Below are 9,039 nucleotides of genomic sequence, written 5' to 3'. Positions count from 1 at the left end.
ATTGCATACATGTCGTCGTTGATCCACAAGAGGGCCAGAATGTATCCACAATGAAATGAACACTGACCAGTATACCAGGTATGTGGTTCATGCCTTTCAAGTTCTTGGATGGCTCCTGCTGTTTTAGTGTTTGAATGTAATGGGAACTCGGTCTTGCCTTCATTAGCTGTATGAATTATTTGGTACTGCTGAAGGGGAGTGTTCATATAAATAATGGGCCTGATTTTTGAGGAGACTGGGGCTTTCCAGTGAAGTGGGGTGGGCGCGTGTGTTTAATCTGGGGTGAGTCTACTCAAAAGGCCCAGAGATCATGATACAATGACAATATTTTGTGGCAGACTGCAGCTGGGTACTCCTTCATTGGTTTGAAACAAATATCTCATCTGTGGCGGAGCGTGGCTTCATGCATTTTCTGTTTATTGTGGCCATTGCTTGCCTGGTGTTGCCTCAGGATATTCCAGTGTACCATGCCTTACTGAGCATCTCTGTGCTAATTCAGCACCGCCTTGCCCTTTGGTCGATTCACCCCATGCTACGGGACATGTGATTGCTACTATAGACTTATACTGTACATAAGAGTTCACTCTGTGAGTGCACATTTGATAAAGTTTATTTATTTATATGTAAGCATTTAATAATACATCATTATATTTAAATCCTTGAAAAATTGGGGAAAGTGTGGCTCAAGTCCGCACACACACATTGCCTGTGCTCTTGTCAGGGAGGGAATATTTTTAACAAAGGATTTTGTTTGGGAAATTTTTGTTTAGAAAAAAAAAATACATAAAAAATATCAGATATCATTCGAACATCCTTGTGTGCATGACATGACAGTGGGGTTTCCAAGTTCAGCTGCACTTGAGTTCACTTGGGTTTACATTTGAGATGTGCATGTGTATTTACACACAATCTTCAATAAAATTGTGTAAAGCTTTGTGGGTACCTTGTTTCACTGCTATTTTTGCTGGAAGTAGCTGGGTATAAGGCAAAGGCTCATCTGCTATTATCAGTTGACCAACAAACATGTTTGATGTGCACAGTTCACATGTTTATCAATATAGTAAGGTTTTGTCATGATCAATAATGATAATTCTATGCAAGTCAAGAACAATTATCAATTCCATTTGTCCCATCGCAGAAAGGCAACTCAAAACCTATACAATATTCCATCAAAGATTGATCTCAATCATCCAGGTGCAACACAAAGACAAAGTGACCATATCGTATGCTGTAAGACGATATGCAGAGATGACTTTGATGCAAACCTCCGCTCTGCATGAGGCTGTTGGCAGGTGCCTTTGCTCTGCTCATAATAAAGTGGCTGTCGCTGGAACACGGTGTTCTCTCGGCGGGTTTTGAGGGTTCGGTCTGCGCTTCCATCCATGGTCTGCGCACAGCTGGGAGGTTCCCCTGAGCGGCCCCCTGCTGTTGGCCAATGGGAAGAGGTGCACATAGAGTAAACGTGCACGAGACAGCGGTTCACTCTCGCCTTGAAAAATCAGTACAGCGTTAAACACGTATTATATTTCCAAATGATATGTTGTCCTCTCTTTATACCCGAGTTAATTTAAACACGGATGTATGAAGAGCTTTAAAGGCATCACTATAAAGGATCTGTGTGGCTAATAAAACAATAATGTTGGGAAAATAAATAGAAATCTGTCTTTCATACGCGACCAGTTGATGGCGCCCTTCTACTGCACATCCTTGTAGATCTTTTCCAGCCTCCGAGTGAGGCATCTCCATTTTCCCAATCTCTGGTGCCACCACCCACCCCTGTCCTGACGTTCCCCGCGAATTTTATCCACGCTGCTCCTCCACATCTGACTCATTTCTCACTCCTCCCTGGCAGTCTTTCCTCGCACAGACAACACCATCGGAAATACTTTTGCATATCTGATTACGCACTGGATATCTTCGGTTAATTTTTTGATTATCTGCGTGGTACCGATTTGGGAACGGCAGAAGTTTCGAGCCAGTCTGTGAAGCGCGGGACAGCGACAACAATAGAAAAAAAAAACAGTCTGCTGCTGTTGAGGTGAAGGTTTGCACGAGGAGCACGTAGATTTCAGCTCGACTCGCGGGGAGTTTAGGGGTAAATCTTTGAACGAACGGCCTCTTTCGTGTGCTTGTCTTTTCGTTTCGTGCATGGAAACTATTTTTGTTTTATGTATTTGTAAACATCTGTATGTCAGTTGCATTTATGTTGGGCTAATAAAAATGCTGATAACACTGTACTATGAACCACTTCTACATATTGTGTTGTTTTTATGTTTGAGCTATTGTTTTGTTGTTTGGCCCGTAAAGAATCCCGCGCACGTACGTCAGACCATTGTGTCTGGGGTTATCTGAGGAAACCGACTTCAGCAGAGAACGTGCCATAGACTGACTCCACGAGGTGTTTTTCTTCCTCATTCACAGGCTTTGGGTGGGGTGTATATGGGTGTATCTACTAAATTTGCCGCGGCCAGGTTTTACGCGCACGCCATTTCCGTGCGCTTTTACGCACGAGCATATCGGCGTCCAGAAGAACCCGTGGGCAATGGGCCGGGGGCCACAAGGACTGTGCATACACGGAGCTGGACGCGGGCTGAGGTAGTAGTTTGTGCTGTTGGTCGGGTTGTCATACTACCCCTAGTGGAGATGACTGCGCAAACTACTGCCTTGCCTGCGCTGCTCACTCACGACGTACAAGAGAATAAGACACGGCGGATTGTGGCAGATCAGTAAGACCTACCATCAATGTACATTGAATTTGCACTTGAAAGTGTCACAATGCATGTTATATTGTTTTTCCAACTCATATTGTGTAGTCTCAATCTTTGCATAGCGTAATTAATTAAAATGTAATAAGCAAGCTTGGCAAATACTTAATCAAAAGCTGTGCTACTGTATTTCCATAACAATTGAAAAAAGTTCCTATGTTGAGATAAAACTGTTCAATAAAACAATTGTTGCTATGAAGTTGTTGACTTCTTACTACAGAACAACGTAACCAGACTTGTAAAGGATTGTAAGTAACAAAGGGGCAGCTACTGATCTTCTCATCTGCTCCATTTCATTCAAACTATCAACAATAATGAACAGTAATACTAACATGGTGATATATTGGGTGTAGGGATGAATCATTATTAACACTTGTTATAAGTGTAGCATTTTGTGAATGTAGACTTAATGGAATGCATTGTTGCATCTCATGTACACACGTAACTAACTAAATTGTTTTATTACTACAAGCTATCTAGGACTAAACTAAGTGCAGCAACCACATCAAGTTATTTAGAATATATGAATGGGGGTGGGAGTAAATAAGTTTGTCTTCTTCCCACTTTGAGCTAAAATGTTATAAGTTTATTTTGATGGCCAATTATAGAGGCAAAGGAAGTGTATGTATGTATGTATGAAAGATCTTGGACAGATGCCACATGTACCCGTGTCTCATATTATTACGTATTTGTTCTTGAACACTATATAGTTTTGTTTATATGGCTCGAAATAAAATGTTCAATTCAAAAAGTATTGGCTTGACGGTTTTGTTGTGATCACTTTAAATGTCACTTTTGAATTTAAAAAAGTGCACTTTTCACTTATGCATTTATAATTTCTATTTTTAATACTCAAAATCATATCTGATATCAAGCTACAATCTTGAAGTCCATGTTCCGAGTTCCTTAAATGAATCCCTTTGCAGTCAGAGTCGCTCGGGGTTTAGCTGGGGACAAACACAAAAGGTCTATCGATCACACATATTTTGTTTCTCGGGCCTTCGCATTGATCTGGTCTTTTACACAGTGAGGAAACAATAGGGAATCAACTCTCTTTTTCCATTCAGATTTCCCACACTGCTTTGTCTGTTTTGAAAATACTCTATATATAACACAACACACCTGACTTGATCATCTCAACCAATTTTTTTATTTCTTTATTTTTGGAAAAGAATGCACATTGAAACATTAAAAATATCAGGGCCTCTTGCTTTACAAAAAAAAAAACAGTCCACATTCACAAACAAATGAGAGGTTGAGGATAGCACAAGGCTTCTTTTGGGCTCGGGGAAGACGAGCTACTCCACCCCACATGAGTTATAAAAGAAAACAATACATTACAGCCAGTTTCAAAATGGATAAGTCGGGAGGACTGAGTAAAGTAGTTAATTGTATTTACATCGTTTCGACCCCAGTGCCTTCTTCTTGTCCTTCTGCGGGATATATACGAAATGAGAGCTGAACCTGAGTCTATGAGCAGCAGTCATGTGGCACAAGAGAATGAGGAAAAAATAGTGTCACTGCAACATTCATGTACAGGAGAAGCCCAACAATGAGTAACATTCAAAAGAATATAGGGCCAGTTACACAAAAGTGCTTCATATTGTTTGGACCACTATCATTTTCTCAACTTAATCTATTGAATACATATTATTTCGATTACTCATGTCTTATTGTGTTGGCCAGTTAACGGATAGTTAATGGCATAGCTAATACCAATATGTGGCAGACAACTCATTCACGAAAGAATTTACCCGCAATTCAGCAAGCCAAATCTCTTCTGTGCGTGCAGACAGGTGAAGCTGACCTCCTGGAGTCAGAATTGATCTCATGACCTTCTGGTTTGAGGTAGAAGAGCTCACCTCTCAGCAACTCTGCCCAATTTCTGTCTTTTATTACTCCCCATGATCTAAAGGTTAATTCAAAACTGGCCTCACTACAGGTGTCAATATTTTCATCATTTTAATTAAAAAGCCAAACCAAACCTTAAAATAATTTCCTTTTTTTTAATGAAATGTGGCTGAGGATTCAAATTCTTCAGGGTTGATGACTGTAGTGTAACCTGGTGTTCACAATCTTTGAACACCTAGATTCTAAGATCACTCATTCATCCTTTCTCCATGTCGTCATCTGCTGCAACTCCACTGACTGCAGCCCGATCCCCGAATCAAAGCCAGACAGATCAACACTAATGGTCCATACTGCAATTTGGTCCAAGACACCTTTGTGAAAATGGCCCCTGAAGAAGATCCGCGTTTTTTTCCTTAAATACCGCAGTTTCCATATCGTACCTTTTTAAACTGCGGCAAAAAGAAGAATGAGCAACATTTGATATGTAACATTTAACATATAAAATAAATACATAAATAAAAAAATGTTTAGATAAATATTAGATGACGTACTTTCATTAACAGCACACAGAGAAATGAATAACAAACTGAACATTCGTAATTAAAGCCACGCTGTGGAACATTTCATGTAGCTACGTCTCAAGAGCAATAAAACCAATATAACATGCATAGCATGCCGTCATCTCCATGGAGACGAGCTGTTGATGTCCTACCCAGTAAAATTATGGGTCAGGTCTGAGGAGATCGAGCCCAGTCCCGGTAAAGATGCATGTCATAGGTCACGTTCACATTTTAGAATGTGATGATGTCATAATGTCCACTTCAGAGAAAATAAGTGGACATCAGTTTATATGCACCGACAGAGAAGACAATCAACTTTGTGACAGTTTTTGTTTCATGGATTCTCCCAGTAATGACTAAGATATAAACCATAGTTATGCCATGGAATTTTCAGTTGCTCCACCTCAATTGTAAACTATACAGACGGCATCTCATAAGAGAGAAGGGCGTGGCTTCGCCAATGGGAAAAACAGAATCTTTTGGGAAACACAATTTTTCACCCTTTTTAGCCATTTTCTGGTGGAATATGAACTTACTTATCACACACAAATAAAGTCAAGTCTAAATCGGGTCCATATGGATATTTTTTCACAGCAGATTGTTCAGTTGAAGCGAAAAAAAAAACAGCAGTCGTAGCTAGTGCTAGCTAGCGTTAGCATGTAGCGCGATGCCAACATGAAGCATCATGTTAGCGGGTGTGTCCATGTTCTCCGGACCTGATTTTTTTTCTGTAGGTGAGTTGGTACATCAACCAATCACAGGTCATGAGAGTGAAACGTCCAACACATATCAATCAGTTTAACCCTGACCTGCCCGAGCCACTAGCCTTAAGAATAGTGGGCTGATTCCTAATCTTAATCAATAGAAGTGGGGGAACATAGGTACCAGGGAACCCATGTTAGCATTCTCCGTTATTTACGTATTTATGGGCTGTCGAACCACTTTGCTCCTTTCCATCTCTTTGTATCTTTATTGAGTAGAAAACTATATCAATAATTCTGCATTTTGTTAAAGTAGTTTTTGAATAATTGGAGAAAGTCTTTGTTTTCCCCCTTAACGGTTTCAAACATGACCATATATGGGCGATTCCAGAGATGCCGTCTGCATAGACTCTTAAGAATATTATGATGTCACATGAACGCAACCTATTAGAGGTATTTTCCCACCAACAACCGTAATTAAACAAAACGGAAAAAAAACATCACTTTTTCTTTTCATCTTTTACCTGGTGAAATATTATAGAGCATGGCTTTAATCATGACAGGTATAAACCAAAATCTTAAATCTTAATGGAATGTACATGAGGAAAATGCACCATATGAATATAACAATGTCAAGTACTGCTGCTTTAAGGAATGTCCAGTGATTTGAACTTTGTCATAGCCCATGTGACCCAATGGCACACTTGTGATTGACTTTTCAATGGCTTTCTCATTCTGGCACAGAAAACAACATTGTCTGTATCCACTGTCTTTGAATTTAGGCATTTCTATTGACTCTCACAACAAGTGCTCCTCCAAAGATCCACCTACAGACATTAGCTATGCATTGTGCACATTTCCGCACAGCTTAAGATCCGTTCAAAAGCGTAGCAGCCAACTCTTCAACCGAACTCTTCAAACGCTACATTACTGAAACGTCTATATACTATAACAATATAGTAATAAGTAAAACACTAGCCTGGCCAGTCGTACCTGTCCACATCACCGAAAAATGTCTTCCTTCAGTTCATAATAACATACCAATAGACTGTATAACCCTTGATGCAGATCAGTCAAATTATCTTCCAATTGATTATAGACCCACTGGTGCCCCATCAGTTAATCAGTTGGGTTACCTTCCGTCTGTCAACACGTAGGAATATTGTTTGTAAAATGAAACAAAAAACATGCACACTACAGTGACAAAATGTTGCTGCCAATAGCGTGTAAAAACATCCAAAAACCCAAATAAAAAAATAAATAAGTTGAGACAATTTTGGATCAGCATGGCTGGCCAGGCTAACAAATAAATATATGCACTGCCCCTACACATTCACAAAGAAATAGCATCAATACTACAGCAAGAACAATTTGGTCTGTATAAAACCAGACAACGATGCAAACCTTGTTTCTGCAAGGTTTGCACGAACAGATGCATGCACCCACTTCATCAGTACGGTACATCAAATGCACATGTTCCTCTTCACCCCACAAGTTACTTAGTTTAGGCTCAGGATACATGCATAACAGCAAAGCAAATAACAGCATGAACTCTTTATCTGATTGCTCCTTCACAAATCAAAAGATATATGAACATCAGATCAGTAATGCTACAGCTTGGATCTATACAACTTCCTGTTGAGGGTCAGAGAAGGGTCAACGAAACATATGTGCTGTCAGTGTAGAGCATAAAGGAAGAAAATATTTGACCTCTTTTGTTGAACTTCGTCATGGAAACTAAATTGCTTCCTATTCTTGTAGTATAATAAATAAATAAATAAATAAATAAATAAATAAATAAATAAATATACAAATAAATAAAGACTAAAGTAATATGTAACTCTGGGCAATGTTCTGGTGCACATACAGCACCGGTCAAAAGTTTGGAAACAGTTGTAATGTAACGTAATGGCTTTTCTTTTTCTTTTCAGCACTATTTGCACGGTACGATTCTCAGTGAAGACATTAAACTATGAACGATCTTGGCATTTTCTCAGAGCTTCATGAGGTGATCCCCTGAAATGGTTGAACAGTCTGAGGAGTGAAAACCATGTCTGGTGGTCACTACATCGTGAAGCCAATTGAGAAAATGTCAAAAGTGTGAAAAGCAGTTATCAAAACATCATCTATTATGAAGAATGAAAAAACATATCCATATGTGTTCATTCATAAATGGATGACCGGTACTGTACCTGTAAACCCACAAGTCTGAGCCATGTACTACAAAGCCTGTTAAAATCCACATAGATATGCTTTTAGACGAACATTGGTGATCTGACAGGTGCCGTCAAACATGTGAGCTGCTGGTCAAACTGACTAAATCAGCACCAAAGGACCAATTATACTGACAGGTTGAATAAGTCAGACACAGAGGTACAAGAACAGCTTGAAAGACTGAATAATAAGCATTCATACAAGGTAAATGAATAACCACCTATAGCTCTTATTCTATGAAAGTACATTCCTTTCGCAGCTCTTAAACCAGCCAGTATCTACTGTGACCGATAAAACCCCTTTGAGTAGAATTTCAGCATTGCAACACAAAAACCAAAACCAAAACTTACTCAACTGTAGTACATGGCTAATGTATGCCTTTTTTAAAAGTGCAAAACAGCTTTGTAATTGCTTCTAAATCATTAGCTTTCTCTACATACTGTAAGGCTAAAAAAAACACTGTCTGTGTTGTAAACTTTGGGTGTGTTTGTCTACTTTGGCTTGAAGGGCCTACTCCACCAAACTCATTGTCCATTGGCCATCTGAAATGTAAACAGCCTTGTATGAAATGTAACGGGAAAATTACATTTGAAGTCAGCGTTGGTCTCAATGTCATCATTACCATATACAAACCAGTATAAACCAAACAATATTTTGAGCTCGTTCTTGACCCATGCCCTTTCAAATATCATGCAAATAAGTGCATTTTTTTTGCCTTTAGAAGACCAGATATAGTACAATAATTGACACTCACTGTCAAACTCATCCATCTTTGTAACATTGAGAGGTATAACCGTATAGAAACAGGACTGCTGTACATTAAGGACATTTAGGGCAAAAGAGGCTCTGAATTTTACACTGCTTCCTCTTCATTCTTATTTATGTCTCTGCAATTTTTTATCCAGTCAGATAATGGTACAGCCACCATTATAGTATGTTTGTATATTT

Source organism: Gobius niger (assembly GCF_951799975.1).
Source record: "Gobius niger genome assembly, chromosome: 2".
Lineage (NCBI taxonomy): Eukaryota > Metazoa > Chordata > Actinopteri > Gobiiformes > Gobiidae > Gobius > Gobius niger.
The sequence above is the reverse complement of the archived record's forward strand: the minus strand, read 5'-3'. Positions refer to the sequence as shown.